We start from the raw sequence: 14,110 nt of genomic DNA, 5'->3' as shown, positions 1-14,110 counted from the left end.
AGGATGCTGTTGGTATAATATTTTTGTCAGTGGTAATGAAAGAAGAGATAAATCATTACACAAAGTCACCAATGATGTATTTGAGGTTTTATCATTCATTCAAAACTATGCACTAGACATATAATTTGTCAATGAAGCACAGTGGGGATCAGGATAGAAGTAGTTTCAACTCTCAGGGATCTTACACTCTAGCAGAGATAGAAGATAACATTATCTACACCCACATGAATCCTAAAAAGTGACAGTGGTATGTGGATAAAAGGTTTTTGTTCATATCTGGATATGTGGTCCAGAATGATAATATCCATTTCCATTAGTAATTTTAGACCTAAATATGGCCTTTTCTGTAATTAGTTATAGGGAATCACTGCCAAGACTGTCTCCTGCTTGTGCACTGTTAACAACCTTTTCCCTCTGACTTTCTAGTAACTGTATATACGTCTTTGCTTTTTGAAGATTGACTGTTACTTTACCTTTAGTTGGTCTATATTGCCCTGAATGGGTAGTCTTCAAATTACTGAATGTTTCAGAGTATAAATGAGAGGATCCATTTTCAAATAATGGAATTAAAAAGCAGTGTACAAGGAAACTGGAGTTGAAAGTCAATTTGAATTGCATCTTAATCTAGGCATGTTTGATGTTTAGTCTAGACATCATGATTAAAGATGATTATGTCAGGGTCTTAACAAGCTTAACATGTGTCCTTCAATCTAGTAGGGTTTGTAAAAATCATATTCTATTCAAATCCCTCACATCTGATTACCACTCTATCTCTAGGAAGAAATCCTGGATAGGACAAATTTGTAAAGGGAAGCCAAATAAAGGTTAATATACAATTCTATTTATAAACTACCTATGTCAGAATAATAATTCCACCTTAATATTTTTAGGTTACTATCTTAGACTATACACAGACTCAGTGTATCACAGAAGCAGCATTTGAAACACACTTAAAATTTTAATACATTCATCCAGAACACAATGCAGAAAAGTTTTTTTTGTTTTGTTTTGTTTTTGTTTTTTTTTTTAAGTTGTAGGCTCAAATTGTATTTGACTGACTGAGTACTTTTCTTATTCGGGTGAGCAAGTATATTTGTTACGGTACAAAATCATATTCAACAGGTGCTCAGACAGAAGCATTTTTTCCCCTTGACTATCTGGAAACTACATCAAGTAGCTTTCCTCCTTCTTCCTGATTAACTTTGTGGATCCAACATATGCTCAGTAACATTTCAGAATGGTGATGGGAGCAGTAGGCAATCTGTGACGGCTGCCGAGCAGAACACCTGGGAAGAGAAAGGCTGACTTTTTCGAAGACTGCACCTCCTGTTACAGACCACAAGGAAAGGAAAAGGATGGTGATTCCTTTGAGCAATAAACTGCCAGGTGACAGTCCCAGTCAGCAGTAGCAGACACCTGGGGTGATGAATTGGGCATAAAGCACACAATTTCAAGGCAGAGCAATGGAACAGAACTAAGAGACAGAGCACATTATCAAAAAGAGGAGACTAGAGGCTTTCCTGAAAGAGCTGGGACGAAGGTACTCAGAAGTGACAAGAAGTATTCCAGGGACAGAGTTGAAGTATTCCAGAGGAAAGAGCTTGTGAACAGCACACAGTATAGTTCTGGGGATTCAGGCTCCTTGTGTGTCCTGATTTAGCCAAACAGAAATGTCCACTTCATAGGATAATAAAACACAAATGAGAAAGAGAGATCGTTTTATAATTGCTACCATGTATTCCTATTTTTTATGATAAGTTGAGTTTAAATGTTCTGCAATTATTTTTGCTTATGGTCCTTTCAACATAAACCTTTTCTGTGAAAAATAGATAGATAGATAGATAGATAGATAGATAGATAGAAACTCCCTCCTAGGTTGAAAGAGGCTCTTTAGATGGTCAAGATTAGCTATATATTGATAACTGTTGAAGCTCAATGGTACTTATGCTGGGTTTATTATGTTTACCTTTCTTTTTCTTTTTTTTTTTTTTTAAAAAAGCATCCATTTCTCTCTAGAATCCTATACAACAATCCAGTGAACAACCTATTTCTCTTCAATTTACCACAAAATTTCCTGAAAACCTTTCTTCCCTTACTGACCAACCTTATCACCTGTTCTGGCTATTTAACCCACCGAGTCTGGGTCCAGTTCCCAGTTTCTCTGAAACTGCTTTCATCAACTCAAACAAACAAACAAAAAAACCAAACAAACAAAAACACAACTTCTTATTACCAAACACAATTGGCACTCTTCTACATGTATCTTATGATATTTCTCATTACATCAACTCCTTAGGTTGCTTTCCAGTTATTAAAAACTTCTCCTTTCTGAGCTTCACTCTCCTTGGTCTTCATCCATCACACCAGCCACTCCTTTACAGACTCTTGTTCTGTTTCCTAAGTCTTCAGACACTGATTCTGGGCCCTCCTCTGTCTTCTCCTCTGCCTTATAAGGACACACTTATACTCATGATTCCAAGTCTTATTTTCCATCCTGGCCACTTCCTTGAGTTCAGGCCTCCTTTGTACCATTTTTCCCTGAAATGTCTAAATGCCTTCTAATCTAACATGCAGAAATTTTGATGTTTCCTTAAAACATATTTCTCCTCTAGTTTATCTCATGTTCATTAATGATGTATCGATCCTTTCTGCAAGTTCATAAAGCCATGAAACTAAGTGGCACTCCCTATTTTAATCTATCATTGTTCTGGGGGTTTTCCTATGAAATATTATGAGGATTACTCAATTCTCTTTACCTCTGGAGCCTTGCTAAAGTCAACATTTCAACTACTAGAAAAGTTTCCTAAATGGTCTTTCTGTTTCTGTTTCAGCATTTCCATGCAACTCATTCACTACATACCACCAAAAACATCTTATTAAAATAAGGTCATGCCACTACCATGCACAACACTCTTTCTTTTGTCTTGAGGAAGAAAAACAAAACAAAAGTTCTCACCATGACTTACAACTTGCATTCCTCTTACCTATGTACCAAAAACCTCTAACCTCACCTAAAGGCACTCTGTTCTTTTTCTCTTTGTTCCAGACCCACTGACTTTCTGTCTTAGAACGTATCAATTTTTTTCTTGCCTTCAAGCATTTACAAATGCTAAACCCATCAATTATCTGTATGACATTGCTTCATACAACAACTTCCTGTTCTTAAACTTTAAGGCTCAGTTTTAAGGATAACTCCTCAAGGATTCCATACACATAGTCAAAAAATAATTGTTCATATATAATTGTTTTTTTCTTCATGGATATCTCTTAGATGATTGCAAACTCATTTAAAGTATAAGCTGTATTTTTTTTCATCTCACCACTGTATATTCAACATCTAGCATGATGTCTGACAAAATACATAGCAAAAGAAGATTTTTGAATAAAATATATGTAAAATAAATATTTATAATTTAATTCTTTTATAGTGACTTAATGGTTTTGTTGTTGTTGTTGTTTGGTTGGTTTTAACTTAAGGAAAATTTTTTTTTTTTTTTTGCAAAACTTGTAAACCAAATAGAAAGATGTGATCTGTGGATATATTTTTACTATGATGAAGCTAAGAGGCTTTCTGGTTTTCAATACACAAGGGATATCCAACAAAAATTTACAGTAGCAATAGGATTTCTTGATCACTCTGAACAGCTCTGATTGGGCTTAATGTCAAGGAGTCAAGAAATAGCTAGAAAGAGTTGATTCTCTCATTTGTTCCCTGCTGACAACTCTTTTTTTTTTTCTTTTTCTTTTTTTCCCTAGCTATTGTTCCCCTTTACTTAGGTCTGAATGTTTTAAAATTTTTCATCTAAGACTTGACTTGAAAAATGAGCATTCTTTTTTGCTTATCAAGTTTTAATAAATGGATCCATAGGGTAACTGTATATTAAAAGTTTATATATTAAATAAATAGTATTTCTTGTAGACTTTTCTCCCCAAATCAATTGAATGACTCCAAAACATATTAGACCTCTACTGAAATAGAAGCAGAAGGTTGAGAAGCCATTTAATCCTTTAGATGTGTGCAAAATCCACAATTATTCCTTGTCATGTCACAAAAGGAAAAAAATAGAATACACCTCCATGAAATACCTGGTTATAATCAACTTCACAGAGAAGCTTACTGGGAGAGTTCGCTCCTCTTCAGCAGGTTCTTTTGTCCTGTAATTGAATTGAATCCACTCTTCCCCCGATTCCTCCCAGACAGCTTCTCATTTGAGCTCTGAAGATGTATTACACTAATATATCGTCAGAATGACAATGCTGTGATGATGCATGGGAGGAATACATCTTCAAAGCTTCAGTACTGTCCAGAAACAATACGGCTGGAACTGGATTGCATTCAAACCGAATGCAAAAAGAAGCACTAAAAAATTATTTGGCTAACAAGGAAAATGAACAACAACAACAAAAAAAAGAACTCTGAATTTAATGAATTCTTGTGTACTTTGAAGACAAGTTTTCAAGATCTTTGTATGATGTTTTTAATTTGTAAATTTGTGCAATAATGTTCTGTATAAGTTTCTGAGAGAGCCTTAGTTCGAAATAAAAGAAAATACAAGAAATTAAGTTTTCCAAGTCGCAATATCTCAGGAAAAAGTTTTTGTACAATAAGTGTTGCATTTTTAAGCTCTTTGGTCAGTCTGGCAAAATTCGTCTCTCACCCTTGCATGAGACATTTTGCATGAAACATTTCCATAGGCTAAGAGCCATTTTCATGAACATAATTCCTCTTAACAAAATTTCCTTTGTAACATTTTCACAGAGGGTAAAAGTGATATCTTTTGTGTGTGTGTGTGGTACTGATGATTTATTCTATCTTCTGATTTAAAAAAAAAAATACTCTCCTTAAAATTTTTGAAAGCTCCAATAAGCAGAAATTGGGTCACATGTTTAACTAAGATTAGACTACTTATAGATGATTATGATGATAATAACAAACCAAAAACCTGGCACCATTATTCTTAGTCTTCTGATCACAGTATCCTTAACATATTTTCTTTAAAACATTTTTTACTGGTAGATGGTCACAATATCTTTATTTTATTTATTTTTATGTGGTGCTGAGGATCAAACTCAGTGCCTCACACATTCAAGGCAAGCACTCTACCACTGAGCCACAACCACATCCTTTTACCTGGGCTATGCTTTTAGTAATTATATGGAAGTCTCAGAGACATAGGCTTCTTTACTCTGATGCCAACCCCTTAAGAATATACTATTGCTATGTGAAGGACATTCTTCTTTTGTTCTTTATTTTTATAATTCTTTTTCTACAAAACAGAATGAAACTAGAGAAAGTATCCTTTTTAAAAAAACTTTACCCCTCTTTAATACATTGTGCTTCTTTTCCTTTCCTCTCTTTATTCACAGCTTATTGGAATCTGATAAATAATTCAGAATTTTCTTTCTGGGATTTATTCTGGTTCTTTTTCAGTAAACATTCTTTCCCTTATTTTGTATGTAAAATATATATAAAATACCACCTCACCAGTTCAGAAATGCAATTGTTATACTACATTTCCCTAATTTTATCACTTAAGAACACAGTATTTATAACCATATTTTATTATATGCCCTCAAACAACTATATAAAAACGAAATGTAAAAGAACATTTAGTAACAATAGCTAAGTTTGAGAGATCTTAATTTTGGATGTGTTTTCTTTTAAACTTTTTACTTAACAGCCCAGTGATATTACTATAATCATCTCCCTTTTGCAGATAAAGAAACTAAGGTAGAGATATTTCAGAAATTTGCCCGGCCTAACACATGCAGTGAGTGTCAGAGGAGGGATTTGAAATGAGATAGTTCAAGTACTCACCATGTCCTTTAAAACATTAGGTTACTGCCTTTTAAAATAGAAGTTTAATAATTACAAAAAAACATTGTAAACTTTTTCTATAATCTCTTTGAGAAATGATCTTTTCATGTAGGTGATAGATGTAAATATAATTCCTAGTAATATTAATTTAAAGAATATTAATTAGTTAAAACAGATTAATCATATAAAGACTATATAGTGTTCAAAATACATCATTTAACAAGCTCAATAACCAAACATCTATCGAGTTCCTAACATGTAGCTATAATTTCATGAAACATGTAGCCATACTTTTCTGAATCTAAAAAGACAACACAGAAAAAGTGTTTAGTGTTTTAGTGATAAAAGATTGTTAGAATTATCCTAATTTTCCACTAGTGTTGATTATTCCTAATTATGGTCTAAAATATAATTTTAGAATAAGCTGGAGAAAATTAGAATACAATAGCAATATATTCATTTTGAGTGGAAAAAAAACAGGTATAGTAATTGTTTACACTAAGCTCCTCAAATAATATCCTGCAAGCCAACCATTTGTTATCTTTATTTATTCTTTTTAGATATACATGACAGTAGAGCATATTTTGATCCATTATACATACATGGAGTAGCTATCATGTTTTCTTCTATACAATTGTCATGGAAACTTTGGGCCTTGATTAAAAAAAAATCATTATTAAACTATTTTCTCTTGAAATATGTCTCATGAAAGCCAGCTAACATATGTTAGCTTAACATGTATTAGAACATTGCTTAGAACATACTAATGTTCAGTAAATGATACTTCATATAAATATTTAATGGACCCATTTTATACATCTACTGTGCTTACTAGTGCTCTTTCTGAATCCTTATAGAACTCTTCTAATATTATGAACTGAATTTTTATTCGTAGAGTCCCACCTCAACCTAAATTAGCATGAAATTTACAGCAAAATAAAAGCTGCATTTTTTTTCAGATGATGACTTTAAACAAGCCTCTAACTTTTTTAGATATGATCATTTCTATAATACCTTTCCTTAATACATGAAACATGACATTAAAATCCTGGGAGAAAAGACTTCAGAAAAATCTAAGTCTCAAATGTAAGTAGTCTGATTATCTTCCCCTCCAATTCAATGCACTCAGGGGAAGACAATCTACAGTATTCTTGTTTTCTAGTGTCCCAGTCCTTCAGAAAATCAAGTTCCATAAGGGGGAAAAAGAAAAAAAAAAACTTATAAAATTCTAAGTGGGTGAGGTGGGCTTCTGTTTTGTTTGTTTGTTTGTTTTATATGGGTTAGCACTTTGATCTGAGAAAAGTGAACTATTTTTTTTGTATTGATTTATCATGTCATCAGGCCCATGGTTTACTCTTACATATGTGCTAAAATACTAAAAATGTTCTTGTTTCTATATTCAAATAATAAAACTGTTTGTATTCAAACAATTTAATCTGGCCCACCAGTTACTGGAGAGATGTAGAGGGGACCTTGGCAACAGACAAATGAAAGTTAAAAAGTATAAAGAAAACTCAGAACAAAGAGGCAATTTGAACTGCATATATAAATTACTGGTGTGTGCTCTTATAGTAAAAGTTTAACTTGCCATCGTTATGTAGATTCATTATATAATTATCCATTATGTAAAGCCATTATGGAAATTCACAAAGCTTCCACAGAGTGCTGCTCTACAATGGAACTGGAACCACAGCTTATAATCTGAAGATCTAGCATTGTTGAAATGTCATCAGCATAAATTGCTGGTTTTACTGAATTTCTTTTTTCTAACATCAAAGAGCAAAGTGCAGTGTCAGGACTGCAAACCTAAAACACGAATCTTAAAGAACTACAGAGTTTGGGTGACAGGCTGTTAACTTGGAAGAAACACACATACACACACACACAGAGTTTCTCCATATCAGCCCTGGTGTTGGCCTAGCACTCAGGCATTTCAAAGAAAACTATTTCACAAAAGAGGAATGACAATCGAATGAAGAACCCTAATAGGAACTAACACTTTCCAGTTTGTACCTGTGATGACTTTTAACTATTTTCAGAATTATATTAAAAGATAGATTGCAGCAATGCGCATAATTCTTAACTAATAATTTTCATTTTTTTAACATTTTTTCTACTCTTTCTGATAATTAGCAATTAGCATTTTCTGTCTTAAAATTGTATTTAATATAATTATGAAAGTTTTAGTGGGCTAAACCTATATGTCTCTCATCTGGGAAACAACATTTAGAATCCAAACCTCTTCTAAAATATCTGATGCGGGAGTCAGCAAACTTTTTCTTTAAAATCCTAGGCAAATAGCCTAGGTTTTATTGGTTATATAGGTCCTTTTGTTCAACTCTACTTTAGTAAAGCAAAAGGAGCAATGGTTAAGGAGAAGCCATGCCCAGAGAGGGGCAACATTTAAAGAGCCTATACTTTGTACCAGACCCTATGCTCAGCCATGAGCCATCAGATGTCTCTGGACACAAGAAGTCCCCTATCCTGTGAGACTACAGCAAGTAAAGACAATAACTACAATTCAGGGGCAAACTCCAAACATGTGGTGGCACAAAATTCTATTCAACTATAAAAGAAGGAAGGCTCAGTTTTTCCTAAAATGCTTATGAAGTGTTTTATGAAAAATTGAAGGATGAGTAGGAGTTGGTCAAGTGAATAAAGGGGCAAAGTACCCTCTTAGTAAACACCTGGTGAAAAATTAGAGGAAATGAATTTCCATCTTGACAGTACTCACAGCAATACCTCTATATCTGAACCTTTTACTTCCCATTACTCTCATCCTCCACAGCTGAGTTTCTAACCCATTATGTCTGTATTGCTATAATGACCACCAAACAGGCCTCACACATGTAAGTATTTGGGTTAGTCTGTACCTTTTTTGACCTGATAGTGTTCACCACTCACTGCTCTAGAAACCTCTTCCTCTGTTGGTTTCTTGAAATCACATCCTTTTGATTCTTTCCCTAAATCTTTTCAGCACTGTTTGAGGTCTCCTCTCTGAGTGTTCAATATCTGTTTATAAAATCAAAGTGATGGATGTCAGGGATTAGATTAAAGAGAACTAGAACTTAGGTCAATGTGGGCAGGACGGTGTGAATAGAAAAGAAGAAGTGAAAGATACAGAGAGAGAATTGATATTTATTGAAATTAGATCTTGAACAGTAGGAAGAAAAGGAGCCCAGTGTAGTTTTTAACCTTGAATTAGGTAAGAGCATTGATTCTCGTGGACAATCAAGGATACGTTGTGTAAAAGCACTAGGCATATGGAAGTTGATTGAAAAAAAAAAAAGAGGCTGAGCCATATAGCCCAGTATTAATTGTCACAGTTTGTTTTCTGAGTCCTAAGAATACCTTTGTTAGCTAATAAACACCATCAGACAAGCAAATGTGAATATCTCCGCAGAGTTCAGATAACAAAAGAAAAGAATGAACTAGGAAATAGAGATCAAGAAAAAGAGCAATGAGTAAGTGAACATTTGAAAAAGGCTTTCGAAATGTCTCCAAATCTGTTTTATCACATCTGTTATTTTAAAATTTTCCTATGTCTTTTTCTGACTAGATCTAGGGTTATTAACATAATGGTGAGTGAATAAGAATTCTATTTTTTTCTCTATATTCAAAATCAGATCTTTGTGTAAATCTGTCAGTGTTCTCTAGAAGTTTGAACTGATTTTTAGCTTTATGATCAAGTCACTTCCAAGCAGCTGTGTGGATTACATTCAAGAGTCAAATAGGCCCCTCGATTTCAGGGAAAGTAACAGGATGGTCAAAATTTCAAACACATTTCAGTAGTATATTACTGTTTATAACAGGATGTTCTCTACAAGTTATGAACTTAGTTCAGCACTCTATACTATTTCACTGAACACTCAGCAGTTCTGGGAAATAAGTGTGATTGTTACCACCATTTGTATTTTTTGTTTTTGAAATATTTTTAGATGTTGATGGACCTTTATTGTATTCATTTACTTATATGTGGTGCTGAGAATCGAACCCAGTGCCTTACACATGCTAAGCAAATGCTCTACCGCTGAGCCACCATTTTTATTTGATGTTTAAAGAAATTAATATTTTTTTCCTCAGATCTTACTAATGGTAAGAAGAAGAGCTAGAAATCACACCCAATTTGACTGATATCAAAGTTCATGGTCTCAAACACTATGCTATATTGACACTATAAGATGCCTATATTACTAGTAGGGGAAAAAAAGAATCACATATTAGTTATTTTCAGAAAACCTTGAGAATTTTTACAAGGACAAGAAGTACATCACAGGTTGGTAGGTGCAGTATGACTGCATGTAAATAAACAATCTTGAACATACCTCTGGTTCAACAAGTGCTTCTTTGTGTTTTCCTTGACATAAATGTGCTCCACTATTAATTCCGTAAGCATCATTGATATACTCATAGGTCCCAGGAATTTTTTCCAGGATTATTTTTAGATAAGACAAACAAAATACTTTTTTTCCATTGTTAGAAAGTTATTTAAGTTCTTTTAGATTAGTAGAATATCATAGGAAATAGCCTAGATACTCCAGTCCCTGATAATTTTAGTGTAAGGCAGATCAATAGTGCTAAATTTGTAAACCAACAAGCAATGGTTCAAATCCTCAGGTGTACGCATTCATTGGAAATTAAATGAAATGGTTGACTGCAGAAATGGACCAGGAAAGACACAAGATGATCCTGATATTCTGTGATGCCACAAAGTATGGAAGTACTCAAGAAAATCATGGGAGTATGCCACAGGACACAGGAGTGAGACTGAAGTGACAGAGACCAGCCAGATATGGGTCAATTTGAACATCAAAGTAATTAGACACTAATGGATTATAAACAATTATAAACAAATTTCAAAAGTTTGGAACCTACAAATTCATGTCATAAAAATAGATATATAAGCAAATAAATAAAAAACATGTAAGATAAAGTGAGTTTCTTATTTCTGTAGAATAACAAGTATTAATAGGTAAAAGCAGGATTGCTGAAGCTAGGGGAAAAAATCACCAGTTTGATCATCATAGTAAGTATTAGTTCATAAAAGAACCAAAATCATGTCAAAAAAGAAGGATTGGCAAATAGCACATATTTGCATGTCATGTTCTTAAAATCTCTCTCTACAGACAGCTTATTGGTAGCATGGGGAGAAAAAAAATGAAGAAACCATACAGTGTAGAAATCAGACAACACCTTGATTGGGTAATTGAAATTAACATCACAAATGAGGGACAGATGGATATCATGTGCCACGGAATATGATTCTCTGAGAAGGATACAACTTCACTTATTTAGTTCCAGATGGCCATAACTAGAATGTAATCATGAGGCAACATGAGGCAAAACCCCAAATGAGAAACAAACATTCTATTTTTAAAAAGGGTACAGACATTGTTGAAAACTGTCAATGCTCAGTAATGACAAAGAAAGACTGAGGAATTAGTCCCCAGACTAAAGGATACTAAGGTGGTGTGGCTACTGAATATAATATATGGTCCTGTAGACAAACTGAATTATGGATTAATTGGATAAAAACACGATACCAATGCTGGATTTTCAGGAGTCAAAAACTGCTGTGGTTATGCAAAGAGTATGTCATTATTCTTTAGGAATACACACTGGAATATCCAGAGATTAAACAGGCCAAGTCTCAGGCCTTGAATGTCTGCTCTCAAATTAATCAATGAAATAGTTTAATTTTATACAGCCCCAACTTAATGATAGTTTGACTCAGGATTTTTCAACTTTATGATGGTGCAAAAATAACATGAATTCAGTAGAAACTGTACTTTGAATTTTGATCTTTCACCAAGCTAGTAGTATATAGTATGATATCCTTTCACCAAGCTGTCAGTGACAGCAAGCTAAAACTACCAGTCAGCCACACAGTGATGCTATCCAGGGTGATGTGGTGCTAAGCTATGATGTTCTTTCAAATTAGGTGTATTGCAAGATTTTTGATTTAGGATATTTTCAACTTATGATGGGTTAATCAAGATGTAACCCCTTGGACTGGGAAAACATTTTTTTAAAATGTAACCCCTTAAGAAAGTCAAGGAGTTTCTCTCTCTCTCTCTCTCTCTCTCTCTCTCTCTCTCTCTCTCTCTCTCTCATGCTACATACTCAACACCCAGAGCAAATGATGAAACAAAGTGTTGATTAAATTAAAGAAAGAATACAGGGTGTTCATATTATCTCTGCAAACTTTTTAGCATAAAGTTGAAGTTAATTGCCAAATATTGAATTGAAAAAATGCAAAGAAATCATTGGAATAATTGAACTATTAGGAAGCTTATGTGTCCAGATGCTTCTAGGAAAAATGTTTTTGGTGAAAGTACAGGGAGTTGTTTGAAATAATAAATAGAATGACAATTTCAACTGTCTCCAATGATGTTTGTGATGTGGCTGAACACATGGCCTCATTTTTCGGTGGACTAGAAGTTCTGTAGCTATAATCCCATGAACAGTAATTTATTATTAAATTATAAAACTAGAATTGACCCTGATCATGTAACCAGATATATCAAAATTACTGGTAAAAAATACACAAATTACACATGCACAATACTAGCTCTTGCTTTTAGTACTGACATGGAGGACAACTACACCTGTTTTTAACACTAAACCTTGTTTACATATTAAGAGCCATTTTGAGACAAATTTTTTTCCACGATAAAACAAAGGAAACAGCATGTAAAACATTGAGATTTTTCAGGTGAAATATAAATAAATCAATGAAGTTACCAATTTTACTTTCAAATTGGTCATAACAGCTGATAAAAAGCTAATAGAATTATTATTATGTGTAACTTAAAGTTGAAAATCCACAATGCTGTAGATTTTTAATGTTAACAAATTATGATTTGAAATTATTGGAGGCATTTATAAAAATATCCTCCAAGTCTATCTATTCATTGGATAATAGTTAATATTTATGCTAATTTAACTCATTTGCTTAGGATGGCAGGATCAGAAAAACAAATCTATGCACAGTTTAATTTATAAACCCAATCTGTCTTCTTTCAGCTTTATGATGTTATCCATTATCATTATTCTAATAATTTTACTAACAGTCCTGCTATTTAATTAAACTAAAAATGTATCCAAGCCTTTAAAAAGAATATGCATACTAACAAGCACGAAAAGCAGGAGAGTTAGGTCCGAAATAGTAATCTTAAATTATATGAAGATGGAAGATTATGTGCTTCATTCTCATAAAAATTATATTGCCATATCAGATTTAAATCCCTAGAAAGATGATTAAGAATCAGCTGTACATTTGCATATCACATTATAACTTTAAAAATACATTTGTGCCTATTATATTATATTATTTGAGTCACCCAATAGCCAGGATACATAGTTGGTCAAAAGCTAAATAATTACAGTCAAATAGGAGGAACAAGTTCAAGAGATCTATTGTATAGTATGACTATAGTTAATGATGATATATTGAATACCTGAAAGATAGAAAAGCATGGATATTAACTATTCTCACCATAAAAATAACTTCGTGAGGTAATGCATTTGTTAATTATTAGCTAGATTTTACCATTCTATAATGTATATGTACTTCAAACTATACAGTGGTACTCATTAAGTGCATATTAGTTTGTCAGCTAGGGGGAAAAAAGTCACAAATCATTATCATGCAGTGTTTGGAAAACAGGAAACAAGCTAAGGTCACTGAGGCTGAGATGTGCACAAGAACTGGCTGAATTGATGTATAAGAGTATCAGCTTAAAAGTGCATGTGTCTAACTGCTAACTCTGAGTTCATTTCACTTCTATCCCACAGAGAGTGCTGCCATGAATTCAATGCTCACATACCAGTGATTTTGCAGCAACTCTAATGTGAAGCATGGGCAGCCAAGAGCACATTCAAACTTCAGAAATATTATAAGGGTCATAATGCATATTATATAAGGGTGTACTGCTGTTATATTGATTTTCTCTCACATTAATAGTAATACTAAGCATGTGATGTGGGTAAGTCTCATTAGATTCACTGCATAAATGAGGAAACTAAAAGACACTTAAGGATAAGTGATATTAAAGAAAGCATTAGCAGATAAAATAGATGTTCCAATTGTGTTCTTTCTACACCCACATAAAATGTTCCTTTCTGATATTGTTAAAAGCAATTTCACTGCACAGCTTTGTGAGAGTTATTTCCATCAAAATAAAATAAAATTAAAATTAAATAAAATTTTATTGATCTGAAATGAGGTGGGATTCTATTTATTAAAAAAATACCACTCTCACATACAGGGGATGCTCAAAGCTATGTAGT

The 14,110-nt window shown here is 33.3% G+C and overlaps 1 protein-coding gene across 1 annotated transcript in view; it reads right to left on the bottom strand.

Moving 5' to 3' along the window:
* Positions 1-14,110, bottom strand: part of Negr1 (neuronal growth regulator 1) — a 786,904-nt gene that overhangs the window by 322,258 nt on the left and 450,536 nt on the right. The gene's annotated exons all lie outside the window — the stretch shown is intronic.

This window comes from Callospermophilus lateralis, chromosome 7 (assembly GCF_048772815.1).
Source record: "Callospermophilus lateralis isolate mCalLat2 chromosome 7, mCalLat2.hap1, whole genome shotgun sequence".
NCBI lineage: Eukaryota > Metazoa > Chordata > Mammalia > Rodentia > Sciuridae > Callospermophilus > Callospermophilus lateralis.
Note: the sequence above shows the minus strand (reverse complement) of the source record. Positions and strands in the feature narration are given on the sequence as shown.